General features: G+C 46.0%; 1 protein-coding gene across 7 annotated transcripts in view; it reads right to left on the bottom strand.

The window, feature by feature from the left end:
- Positions 1 to 8,138, bottom strand: part of NRXN3 (neurexin 3) — a 964,190-nt gene extending 956,052 nt beyond the window's left edge. For 6 of the 7 annotated variants that reach the window (XM_030949965.1, XM_030949968.1, XM_030949979.1 and 3 more), the window contains exon 1: positions 8,064 to 8,138. The gene's annotated coding sequence lies outside the window, so the exon portion shown is untranslated. Of the gene's footprint in view, positions 1 to 7,446; positions 7,544 to 8,063 lie in introns of those variants that run through there. The other variant, XM_030949966.1, reaches the window with a different exon arrangement.
- Positions 8,139 to 13,692: the final 5,554 nt, after the last annotated feature.

Raw genomic sequence — 13,692 nt, 5'->3', positions numbered from 1 at the left:
TCCTTAACTCATATCAGTTGAAAACTGTGCAGTTACAGAAGGAAGAAGATTCACACTTAAGATGAATTCAGAACTCTAAGCTTAAGGTGAACAGATTTTTCTACAACCCTTGCCTTGCTTCCCTCCATGACTAGTCATGAAGACAGGACAGAAGGTCCTTCCACACATCCCTCACCAGATCCCGTTCCTCCACACTCCATTTACTTTCTGCAGTTCAAGCAGATTCCTTTTCCTCCTGAAATCAATGTTTAATTAACACATTATTGAAAAAAAAAAAAAACCAAAAAAACGGGATGCAAGAGCAGACTGAAACAAAGCCAGCAGTACCCTACTCTGCAGATGCAGCCAGTCCCATTAGACAATTACCCCATTGGAAAGTTATTCCTCTCCTCATCCTCCTTCAGCTGCCAGCAAACATCATCCTCTTGCTTAGTTACCTTTCCTTCCATCCCCACAGGACTCTTTCCTTTCCTAGAAGTGGTCCACAACAGCAGAAAAGACAAAGTAGAGGGAGAAAGGGAGCAAGTGCTCTCTGTGCAGCCTCATAGTATGACTGAGGCCTCATCTTTAATCCTGCCATCCCCACAGGAGCAGCACACTGATTCCCCTGATGACCACCCCATCAACACAGCATGCACAGCAGAAACAGGACAGTGTGCTGTGCCATGAGCAGAGGGTTCTCAGAGGGTCAAACCCACAAGCAGATCCTGGAACTACGCACAGCTGGATGTACCCAAAGGCAGCAGAGATGGTACCGGCAGCTTCAAAAAGTTTACATCATATCTCCCCCTATCCTCATCAATTATTATTCTATCCCATTCCTTGGCTCTCATCCTGCTGCTAGGAGGTACTTGGATGCAGGGGATGCTGCAGCACTGTCAAGGGCATTATAAGGCAGGCCCAGGGCTTGAGCGCCACACTACAGGGCTGGTGCAGCCAGCAAAGGACAGCAGAGTCCATGAACTCCTGGGCTGAGCTGCCCTAGCTATGAAGGGAGACATCAGGATCTTTGAAGGAGTCTACCAACCCAGCACTGTCATTCTCAGATCCAAAGCTACTAGTGTTAATTAGTTCTCATGATGTGATGGATGACAAGTGGCAGGACTAGGAATGACACAAGCAGATTGTGTTTGAAATAAGCCGTCCCTCACCATCAAGGGCAGAGGAAAGGAATTTGGAAAGGACAGGAGCTCAGCACACCAGTGAGAGACTACAGATACGTTGACAGCCCCAAAATCCCTGATATACCCTTCCCACCACCCCAGCTCGGTCCTTCTGCCAGCAGACAAAAACAGGCAGGGGACTAAGCCTGGGAGAGAACTCAGGCACATGGCTGTGAGAAACAAGAAGAGAGCTCTCAGACAAGGGGAAGCAAAGCAGATGAAGGGCTAATCCACCCTGTTGCAAGAGACCATATTTCAGACAGAGCTGAACTTCTGACAGCTGTAAGCGAACCTCCACCACCCTCTGAAAAGCAACACAGTGATCGCAGCAGCCCAGAGTCTAAAGAGGCTGAAGGCTTTAGCCCAGACAGAGCACTTTGCCACAGTTCACGAGAGCTGTCCATGGTGCTCAGAGAGCACTGTTTTCTGCGAATGGTAACAACAGAAATGGTGTTCCCATCTTCCCTTAAGGGAGAACATAGGATCTTCCAACATCACTAGTGTATTTCCAGTAGGAGTCTTATTGCTCAACTTTTCAAGAACATTACTACAGAAACACTGCATTTTATCCCTACTAGACTTCAGCAAAACCATACTCAAGTTAGCCCAACCAAAAGTCATGGTTTTTCCATTAAAAAAATATCACAAAAGGGTATAAACAGAGCACTAAAAGGGTTAGGGTTAGGGTTAGGTCCTTTGCCCACAACAAGTTGAAAGAAAGAACAAATTTCTCCCATGCCGTCTTTCTATGAACGTGTCTTCATCTGACTGTTTGGATGGCAGTGAGAAATCAAAACACCACTTCAGATTCTCAGAGTCCTTTACACATGAATTGCCTTTATCTATGCCCAAGTAAGGAGAAACAAAAGAAAAGGCAAATAACCTGAACCAAGATTATGTAGTGTACTGGTTTCAAGAAGATACCTCTTGTATCTTGGTTTCAAAAATTAAAACTATCTTCCCCACCACTTGCTGTATGAACAAACCAGCTCTGCTAGACTGACAGACTGCTATTACATAGAAGAGGGGGATGAGGGAGAGGTGAGAGCTGACAGAAATTTCCAAAGCTTAACCAAAATTTGGGTAATTTCTGGCTCCAGCTTGGGCATTGTCCAAAAATAAACCCTGTCTTCTCTTCATGCTGGTGAGGGGCAGGGGCAGATAAAGCTGGATGCATTTGTTTTTAAATTAAGCACCATGTCTCCTGCATCATCATCAGAGGCTATGTCTTATCCTGGCTTTTGGTCATCATAAAGCTTCTGATTCTCTCAGTTTGCTCTTGGACAGATCACTGTGTGTCCTTATCATTGACACAGCCTATCACGGCTCAGCCAGCATCCTGACATCCACCTGCACGTGCCCACAGCACAGGGCTAAAGCAGAGGGCAAAGGAAAACAGATTGGGGGTGGGGGAGAAATACACTCTGCTTCTCAAGAAAAATACTCTAAAGAGCCCTGGAGGAGGCTGCAGAAAAAGAAGTTCAGTAGATCCACCAAAATACCACTGCTGATACAAGAAAAAGGGAACTAAACTCTACCTTCCCAGGAATAATACAGACAGGAGCCCAACCATCTTGTACAGCCTGAAGGTGTCAAGGCGTCCTCTAGATTGAGGGCTTAAATCCAATCCTAACACACACACACACACACACACAAAAAAAAAAAGTTGCCTGTACCTGCTGGCTTGGCAACTTGCTTAGAAAAGGAGGAAAGTAAGGGACAGAGGAGGTGTAATAATCGTTTTTGCACAGGGACTTAAAATCCACCATCGCTGCTACCACAAATTACCCCTGGCACCATCTCTCACTCTCTGAATGCTTTGCAGGAACTGAGTTCTCCTCTTACTTCAAGGATGCAAAACATTCAGGGTCGGGGCAAACTCCAGCACTATGTAATGTTTTTCCTTGGGTCTGAATCACTGGGGAAAAGGAGGAACCATAAAACCTCGGGCCCACCTTTGCCCTTCAGGGCACCAAGGAGACACCAGGGAGGCAGTCTCCACAGGATGGGAGCAGGAACACAGACCCTGCAATACATTCTGCCTGTTGCTCAGATGGCCACCATGTTATCTTAGAGAGCAGCCATGTAAGACCCCAATGTAATAAGGATAAAAAGGTGTGAGAGAGCATTGAAAGGAGGGCTACAAAGATGGTGAAGGGCCTAGAGGACAAGACTTATGAGAAACAGCTGAGGTCACTTGGACTGTTCAGTCTGCAGGAGACAGGGAATAGTACCTCATCAGAGTCTACAACTTCCTCATGAGGGGAAGTGGAAGGGCAGGCAGGCATTGATCTCTTCTCTCTGGTGACCAGTGACAGGACTCAATGAAATGGCCTGAAGCTGAATCAGGGGAGGTTTATGTTGGATGTTAGGAAAATGTTCTTTACCCAGAGGGCGGTTGGGCAATGGAAGAGGCTCCTCCCCAGGGAAGTGGTCACAGCACCAAGCCTGACAGAGTTCAAGAAGCATTTGGACAACACCCTCAGGCACATGGTGTGATTGTTGGGGTAGTTTGTGCAGGGCCAGGAGTTGGACTCGAGCTGAGGGTACTGTATGATGGTAAGATTCCTCCAAGCACAGGAGCTGCAGCACAGCAACCACTTCCAAAGTAACTGAGGTAAGAGGGACAGCAGGGAGAGCTCAGAAGATAACTACTGGGGAAGCTGGGCAGCTGAAGCAAGATTGGCTCTGGTGAGCACAAACCAGGGGAGCAGAGGAATCTCTCCAGGCATCACCTAGAGCAACCATGTGAGGCACTGGACACACTCCTGCCCCCACCCTCCTGCCTGTAGCTTATCACTGCACCTCAAGGTCAGAGAAAGGAGAAAAGCAAAAGGCGAACACCAGTAGCTCTGGACAGATCTATTTATTCAACTTTTGCTATTGTTTCATGAAGTGGAAAGATCCAGAAATATGGAGACCTCAGAGCAGGCACAGCCGCACGGAGGAAATGAGAAGTAGCAGCGGGCAGAACCACAGAAGCACCTTCCTGCCACAGCTCCCCTCGCCCTGGGTGTGAGCAGCCCATGGCCAAAAATGGAAGTCAGTCCTTCACACCCAGGAAAGGAGGGTGCTGAGCAGTTCTGTGAGCCTTGGAGAGGGTCCTGAACATCCTGAAATGCAGTAAAAGCCTCCCTCTCAGTGTCTCAGCTCCCTCACCCCCACATGCCAGTCACCACAGTCACCCACTGAGGCTTGTCGTGTTCTAGCTGGGGGAATAAAGGAGGGGAACAGTGGATGGAGGGAGAGACTCTTTCCTCCCTTTGCTTCCCCACCCCAGCCTTTTCCCTGCTCCACTCAGACCTGAAAAGCCATGGCTCTCCTGCACATCCTACAACAGAAATACAAGGAGCTTTTCTCCGCCTCTCAATTCACCACCCTCCAGGCTCCAGCAGGGACTGCATGGAAATGGCGATATTCCTGTATTGTCTGGATCAACAGTACGGATCAGCTCAAAGAGGGCAAGAGAGGATGGCATGGGAGGATGAGGCAGGAATGCTTTGTTCAGCCCTGGTTCCAGTGCACCCCCTCTCTCGATCGCAATGCCCTCCAGCTCGGACATGCAAGGAGGCATTGGAAAGGGAGGGGACCTGGGACGCTTATGAATTTTGTTTCCCCTATCAAGGGGACAGCACACTCCCTCGAGCATGCCTGGCTGTGACAGAGCTCCCTGGAGTAACCTTTATTCCAGTGTGTCGCAAGCATGTATTTCACGGATGGTTACACTGCATCATTATCACCAGACGTTCATTTGACCAAAATAATGTTATTAGCATCGTCAGGTCCATTTTCCCCCACACAATTTCTCCCTCCCCAGTACACATACACTCCCTCCAGCCCCCAGGCCCCTGCCATCCACACAGGGCACACCCCTCCCCGGCACAAAACCTCATGATGTGTGACACAATGTCCAGGAAAAGAGAACGGCAAGAGGGGCTGGCGAAATGGATGGACGTGCCTTTGGCAATTACTGCGTTCCTCACCCTCTGCCAGTGTTTACCAACCGCACAGACACACAAAGATGCACACACAAAAATTTAAATCACCAACTACCCAAGGTACATGACCATGGGTGTACGTGTGTGCCCAAGCTGCGGCCACAGTCCTGTCGGGAGCCCAAATCTGTGTGGCATGAAGTAAAGGTCATCGTGCCACTGTTGTGATGCACTAAAAAAAAGCCGCAGAGCCATCAGGATGTAACACAGAATTTTCTCGTCAAGGGATGAGAAACCTTCGGGGGAGTGGGGGCTGGGAGGAGGAAAGCGGGTGTGCGGATGGGGGGGATGGGGGAAAATGGCAGAAAATGGGGAGGAAAATGAAGAATACAAAGCTCCACTTCGCTAATCCAAGATAGACAATCCATCCCTTCCCCCCTCTCTACGCCCTCCCTCCCTCCGAAATGTTGGTGCAGATGGATTTCTGTATCTTGGTTTTGCAGCAGTGGGTCTAATGACTCCCATACCAAACCCCCTCGCTATGATAACCCCTCCCACTATTTTTTTTTTAGACCCGGTTGAAGAATAATGTGTTTTTAGAGATAATGGGTTTTATAAAAAGAAAAGAAAAAGGGACGCAGCGCAGACATTATGCGAATAAGCTGCTCCCCGCATCACCCCCATCTTCTCCCAACCACACATTCCGATTTCATCCCCTCCCGTCATTCTCCAGCCTTCCCCCATCAGCTCCCCCAAGGAAAGGAAAAAACCCACAGCGCGATCTGGGTAGCCGATCTCAAAATCCCAAGCACTAATCTGCTTGAATTTGTTCTTGCCCTTATATAAGCAGCAGCACGTCAACATGTTCAGTGGAAACGCAGCGTAAAATGAGGCCAGGCTACAGCCATGAACAGGGGTGATATCGGCAGATATCGCTTCTATCGAGAAGCCATCACCACCAGGTTGATGAAATCAAGCATTGGGCTTCCAGCCGTTCCGTTGCTTTATTTATTTATTTTTAAACGCTTACTCTAATTTTACTTTGTTTCATTTTGGTTTCGCTCTACTTCATTTTTGAAAGGACAAAAGTGAAATAAATAATTAAAAGCCTAGAGACATACCCCACCAGAAGGTGCCCGAATGCTCCAGAAAGAGAATCCTCATCTCCTAACTTTGGGGTTTGGTTTTTTTTTTTTAGTAAATAAATACAGTCCTGTTGCTCACATTATCCCCAAACTTCCAGTGTCCCCAGCTGCACCTCCCTACTCCCAAAAACCAGACACTTTGCTAACGAGAGACAAAGGCTTAAGAAAGTGCCGAATACTGAAAAGAAACTGATAGAGAAATGAAAATTATGTCTATACAGTAATCCAGTTCATTCAGCTGATAAGGTGCGTTCAGTCGCAAACCCACAAGCAATAATCTCTGCAACCTCCTCTCCCCAAAATACTACTAACCCTTACATAAACTTGCTAAACGTAACACTGATGACCATTTCAAATGAAACCAGTGACAAACGTAACACCTTTCTGGTTAATGCTACAATTAATAACTGACCGTATCATCACGGCAAACAAAACCTTTTGTGATCAAATTTTCCCCCACCTACTCAACGTTTCTCTTAGACTTTTCACCAGTCTAGTTAAGAGTTCGCCCCCTCAAAAAATAGCCCCTCAAAATTTGCAATAAGGAGGTATTAGTGACCGGTCATGTCGATATACACCTTTTTAGGAGGGCTGTGTGCTTATCTCAGAACGATTACGGGTAGCAAAAATACAGGAGGGACAAATAATATTTAGAAAAAATCCAAATAATTTCTTAAAACTATTTGCAACGAAGTGTCGAACAGTTTGACCACAGAAAGGTGGAAGGAGAGCTTGGAAAAGCAAAAAGCTGAAAGTGTGCTTTTTATAAATGATTCAATGTTTTTAGCCCCGGTTCTGCCTCCCCAATCCTTTGGTTTTTCCACCGCTGATCTCATGCCTAATCTTTTTTATTGTTTTCTTTTGAGGGAGGAGGGGTAGGTAGAAATCAGGAAGAAAAAAAATTGAAAGTGTTCAATTTGAACAAAATACATTCTTAAAACAGCACCGTTAAATATGTTATTTCGTAGCCACATAAAATTACCATTAAAATAAATTTAAGAGTAAGCAAAAGACAAGTCACCTGCAAAGCACCAGAGTCGGTGCCCTTAGGTAGGAGAATTACATCACTCCCTGACTCAATGGTGTTTTCTTTTAAATTATAAAGCAGGTGTAATTTTTTCTTACAGAAAAAATCCCGATAAGAAAAAAACTATAAAGCCGTTATTTCACATAGATTTTGCACGAAAAAAGCACTGAACCAACCTTTAAGGTCACTGACTGCCTGAAAACCCACGGCAGTCACTCACGGTGGAAGTTTTCAGGCAAGACGGCTACTAAATCATTAATACAAACAAATGGAAGGCGGGGAAGAAAGGCGCTACCGTAATAGATCCGAAGACTTGGAAGAGACAAAAAATATTAAAGAAAAAAACTTTCCTTTTAAGCCTCTCTTCTTTTCTCGTTAGTACTAAAAAAAAAAATCCTTGAGCTTTAGTCAAACAGCAGGCTCACTCTAAGGGTCTCCCTGATGTAACTCAGCGTAGTATCTTCTTTTTCGAAAGCCCCCCCACACTAATTTTCCATTGCAAAATGCCCCGCCGCGGGAACTGCGATCTCCCGAAAAGTCTGACCAAAGGAGCCGGAGCGTCCCGAGGGTCGGTGCGCGCCCACTCCGCTCGGGCGGGCAGCGCCCAGCCCCGCCGGGGCAGCAAGGAACGGGAGAGGGATAAAACGATCCGAAATAGTTGTCGTGGGAAGGGCGAGGAGAAACCCACCCGCGGAGCTCCAGAGCGGCGGCGCCCAGCACTCGCCGGGCGGGCAGCTCCCTGCGATCCGCGCCGTGCCGAGCCGAGCCGCCCCCCGCCCGCCGCCCCTCTCACCTCCGCAGCCGGGCGGGCGCCGGCCGCCGCGCCAACTCGCGGCTCGCCTGCGCTGCGGGGCAGGGGGCTCCAGCGTGGCCCCAGCCGCGGGGGCTGCGGGGGTCCCGGGGAAGCTGGGCTGGGCTGGCCGTGCCGAGCCGAGCCGAGCCGGGAGAGCCGCGGGCGGCCGCGGGCGGAGCTGCGCAGGGCTGAGCGCGCCGCGGTGCCGGAGCAGCCCGAGCCCCGCGCACGCCGCCGCCGCCCCCTGCTGCCGCCGCGCCCGCCCCACCGGCCCCGGCTTTTAAAGAGACCGCGGGTCCGCGCCCCGGCCCCCGGCACGGTCCGCCCGGCCCCGGCAGCGGGCACGGCCCCGGGCACCGGCAGCGACGCTCCGCCGGGCTTCGCCTCCCACGCTTCCGCCGCCTCTTCCCAGCAGAGAGCTTCGGCGGCTTCTCGGCCCGTCAGCCTCTTGCTCCTCGAGCGCTCCTTCACCGGGCCGGCGCAGCGAGGGCGGATTTCTGCCCCTCTGGTCCCAGCAAGGCGAAGCCGGGCAGACGCGGCTTGTTTTTTCCTTCAGTTTGCTACCAGGGACCAGCCGTCAGAGCAGAGGGAGCGTCTTCCTCAGACGATCACTTTCATGAGTACCCCAAAACCCTTGAAGTTCACAAAGAATTTTCCCTTCTAGCTCAGAGTTTGACCCAAACCTACTGTGTATTTCTAGCCAATTTATACACTGCCCATTTCATTTAAACCAGCCACTAAGTTTCCATGGACAAATATCTCAAACTTTTTATCCACACATTTTCTCATTTCCAAAAGTAGAGACAACAGCCACTGATAGACACCATCGATTATGTTGGGGTCAATATTTCAATCATTTAGAGTGTGCACCCTAGATATTGTTATTTATCATTTTATCACTATTAGTACTTACAACAGCAAATGTACTGTGGGGAACACGTAAGTAAAGATTTTTAATATGTTATCATGCTAAAAGTCCACCTCAGTGAAGACTAGCAGACAAGAACACTATGCACATGAGGTGCACACAAACCCAAAAGTGAGGAATCAAACTTTCTGGCCCCTCTCTCCAGACTGTATGGTCTTGTAGAATTTGTGTATCATGCTCATACTGCAACACCAGACACTTAGAAATGCATTTGCCTTAGGGACAGACTGCAAAGCTATTTGTCTTTCCTTCCCCCTCTGATTGCATATCCAAAGGTTTTTGTCTTTTTCATGTTTTGCATAGCAGGCAACCTACCCGCAGTACTCAATAAATAATAAATAATTATTATTTTATACAGTATCTATTGATCACCTTCCTACTATCGAAATGCAGCTGTGTCTGAGGTGGATAATAGCCACACAGAAACACTAAATAATAGTTACAAGTAGTAACTATTGTACAACACAGTCCTTCACACACCCTAACAAATTCATATACATGCACAGAGAAGATGATAGAGACCTATTTCAACAAGGTGACAATGGTCTAGCAAAGAGGCATCTTCCTAACCAAAAATCAGCATCCCAAAAGCAAGATTTTATTCCTTTATATGTTTGTGCAAAGGCAGGTTATTGTTGATTGTTTTGAACCTGTTTTATATGGACATCATTGCAGTAAGAACTATCAATCCCTCCCTTAGGGCATGGGATTAGATCCTGGTCTCAATTACTGTGAAGAAAATCAGGTATTACTTCATTTACTTCAGTAGTTAACTAGTTAAAAAGTGCGTCTGACAATAAAATCTGGCCTCTCATACATTTCTTCACTTGCTGGTAGTTCTGGCAATCTAGCATTTTTTAGCTTGCAGTTTATCAAAGCAATGATTGGTTGAGACAGTCTTCTGAAACTGCACCACTTCTACCCCTTCCCCATCCAAGGTCTTCTAAGACCGTGCACACACACACTTGCATCATATTTTGATCTGACTGCCTATCAGCAGAGTGCCTTCCATGTAAAATCAGTGACAACAGCACCATCTCCACTTCCAACTCCAAATTTAACCTCTTTGGTTTAGCAGACAGAAAACAGAATGTCCTTTGTGAGAAAAAACAAATTAGCAACTTTTAACCAGCTTCATCACTAAGGGTAAAGTGAGCCCAAAAAGATTTGGGGAAAATAAGCTAGTTTTCATCCTATCCTTTCAACTGGAAAAAGAAAAGCCTAGGACACCTATATTTGAAATGTCTAAAATTAGAAAAAGGGATAGAAGACTTCATCTAACTGAGAAACTTCTATTCAGAGTGCAACATGGAACCAAGGAGGATAACAACTACTTTGGAAAAAAATCTTACAGTGCCTAACTCCGACACATAGACCAATACTTCTGAAAAATTGTTACAGTTAGGCACCAAAATAGCAGACATCATTTTATAAATAGGCACAGTATAGTGAGAAAATATTAGAAGAAAAGGGAGGCTTTTTTAAGGTTGCAAGGTACATCTTTGCTGGGGTGTGAAGAAAAACAGAGACAAGAGGAAAGCAGTGCAAAATGAGAAGTTCTTTGTCCAGCAGGCAATGCTATAATTGCTCAACAAGAGAGTGGATTTTTCTGATTAATTCCTCTAATTCTTTCTTTCTTTCTCATCTCTCATTCTAGCTGTGCAGTTTGCAAATTAATTGTATGGAGACCAAAAAAAAACATGATTCCTACAGTGAGGTTTGTACTAGAACCCTCTAATACTACTCATCTCCCCAGTATGTGTCACTGGATTATGGTGAGACTTTTCAGAACATATGACATGCTCTAGATAAAGTGTTTTGTCCCCATCTAAAAGATAATTAGATACATAAGACTTTTTCAGTGTCTTCATTAAGAAAATAGCCAACTTCCTTTCCAAAGGGCCTTAAAAATTAGCAGTGACATAGATTTATAGACCTAAGCACCTGACAATTCCCTCCCAACACCACCAGAGAGAAGAGGCAAATACAAGAACACACATTCGTAGAAATGCCATTCATCTTCTTTTGTTTGTTCCCTTTAGAATAAATTCCGAAAAGTTTTTACCAAGCCAATGGGCTTTTTATAACTAAAAGAAAAAATGCTGTCATAAACTGGGGCAATTCAGTCAGTGCAATTTCAATACATTGCTGTGTGGGACTGCTCATCTTCAAGGAAGTAATTGTGCTCTGAGACCTGGGCTTGCTAACTCAGGGCAGCAGCTGTAGCAGGCACCACACACAGCTTTTGCTTAGGTCTGGCTAGAGCAGCGAGCTGGCTCACAGGGGGAACCCATCCCCCTGATGCCACAGAAAATGCTTGTGCCATTATCAGCAGTTCCTGGTTCCCTTCTTTCCTGTTGAGCAGGGGTGATGAGAGAGAGGGATCAGACTAGATCCTCCTGGAAAAGGCTCTGGAGACAGAAGGTAGAGGCATCATCCATCATGCCAGGATATCCAAATGCTGCACCACAAGATCTACAAGATTCATTCTAAACAAATGCCTTGAGTATGACAGCAGGGGATAGGAAAAGGGGCTGCACTGCAATATTGACATACAGAGTATAATCTCCTGGTATTCCTCTTTAGCTTCTCTAAATGGCATTCACCAAAAGCTTGAAATTAAGCATTTGTATGGCACAGTTTAATGGAAATGAGGCTCAAGGGGATTTTGCCATTGAAACAGTGGCAGGGAAATCTGTGCAACATGGCAAGAATGCAATTTATCTCTGGCTTTTTTTTTTTCCCTTTTGGCCATGTTAGCATTTTCAGTGTCTTTTTGGCCAGAAGTTAAGACCCAAGGTGAATTTACAAGCTGCAGTCCAAATTGTGATCAAATCTTCTTGGGTTGTGCCAAACAAAGCTGATCTTATCTCACTGGTGACCTTATTCTACTTGAGAGAGCAAAACTCATTACAATAATGAGAAATAACAGAGATGGGGGAAAGTAATCATGACAGTGCTTGGTCAGAACTCCCTTTACCATCATTTCAGAGGATTAGTTCTAAGCTCTTCTGCAAACACCATTTTTTACTCCAGCTGGAGGTTCAGCCTCCAAAGTTAGTCTGACCATTTGCAGGACATTGCCATTTATGCTTGATGCACAGGCTTTTTCCTCCTCCAAGCATGTTCTGTTGCATTTATTTAATAGAAACTGTACACACTATATACAGGAAGTCATTTTCTGAGCACCATTTTATTTGAGTGTATAGGGGACAGAAACTATACAGGACACAACTTTGAATGTGTGGAAGTGTATGAATGAATAAAAAAAACTTTATGTGTGTGGCCAAGAATGCAAGGGTGAACCCATTCAGGTGAAAGGATTCCTTGGGGGAACGGTGCCTGAGAGAGATTAAATAAGTAGTGTGTGTGCAAATGCTGCAAGAGCAATTTCCAGGCAAATCATGTAGAGGAAAAAAGTATATTTCATTGCATTAAGTGATTTGGGGAAAGAAATTATGCAAGCCCTTCTTCAAGATTCATACACTGTTTTTCACCATCTATAAGAGCATCATTGTAAGAGGGTGCATTGTATGTGTGTTTTTACACATAAGCATTAACAACAGATGAGACAGATATGGGTGTATGCCCAGTTCTGCAAGGGAGAATAAAAGAAAAGCTGTGCATTCTTCAAGCCAATAATACAAAATTCCATGGTTGTCACATTGGATTTGTGACCTCCCCTACCAGATATTAGACATACACCTACATCTTATCCTAACACAGAAGGATATCCATTGCCATCTCCCATTGCCAACAAGCCCACTGTGACCCTGACTCAGTGCAGGCCAAAAGGAAGAGAATCCCTTTCTATGGGCAGCAGGAAGCATCCAGTGAAATGCCCAAAACCAAAGCCACAGTTCAGAGTTAAAGCACAGCCTTCCAACTGGTATTTCCACCAGTTTTGAACTCCATCCTTTCTTGCTTCTTGTATCTTATAACTCTGTGGGGTCACATGGATGATGTCATCCAGCCCCTCACCTGCAGTAAGACTCAGTAGAACTTTATTGATTACTACTCCTTCCACTTGAACTCTGCCTCCTCTCCTTGTTTCTGAATCCTCAGATGGAGCCATGAAAATTAGCCAGTGACATCACAGTGTGCTTCTCTGGCAAGAAATATCATGTCATACCTGCGTGTCCATCAACAGGGTTGGGTAAGAATAGCAATTGATGAGAACTAAAAGTGGAAGAGCTAGAGAGACATGCAATCAGAAAAGCTGGATTTAACATGAGTGAAAGATAAGTCTCTCTTTAGCAAAATGCTAATCTAATGCATTCACAGGAGCTACTCCTTGAAGAAATTCAGCAGCTCCTCAAGGAAGATTAAATAGTATTTCCCTTTTTCCTTTGACCCATTCAGTGACCCTGAAGTACACACCTTGATTGCTCAAGATCATTGGTACTACATAGGGACATTTCCTGCTATATCCACTAGTTAACACTCCAAACAATGTTGGAAACACAGACAGTTTGGGAATTTGTATCTGGCACTGTGGTCTTTAGAACCAACCCCTAGCAGTCTCACGCCAAACATGTAGCTGGCCACTTATCCACACGAGACAGAAACCCTTCCTGGCCAACAGGAGCAGGTGGGATAAAGACATCGGTGCAGAATAACAGCATTGGGGCATGACAAGCAGACTGCCCACTCTTTCTCTCTAAAAGCAGACCCCTCAGACTGCAGCACCCATCTCATGTT

Source organism: Camarhynchus parvulus, chromosome 5 (assembly GCF_901933205.1).
Source record: "Camarhynchus parvulus chromosome 5, STF_HiC, whole genome shotgun sequence".
In the NCBI taxonomy this organism is placed as follows: Eukaryota; Metazoa; Chordata; class Aves; order Passeriformes; family Thraupidae; genus Camarhynchus; species Camarhynchus parvulus.
The sequence above is the reverse complement of the archived record's forward strand: the minus strand, read 5'-3'. Positions and strand labels throughout refer to the sequence as shown.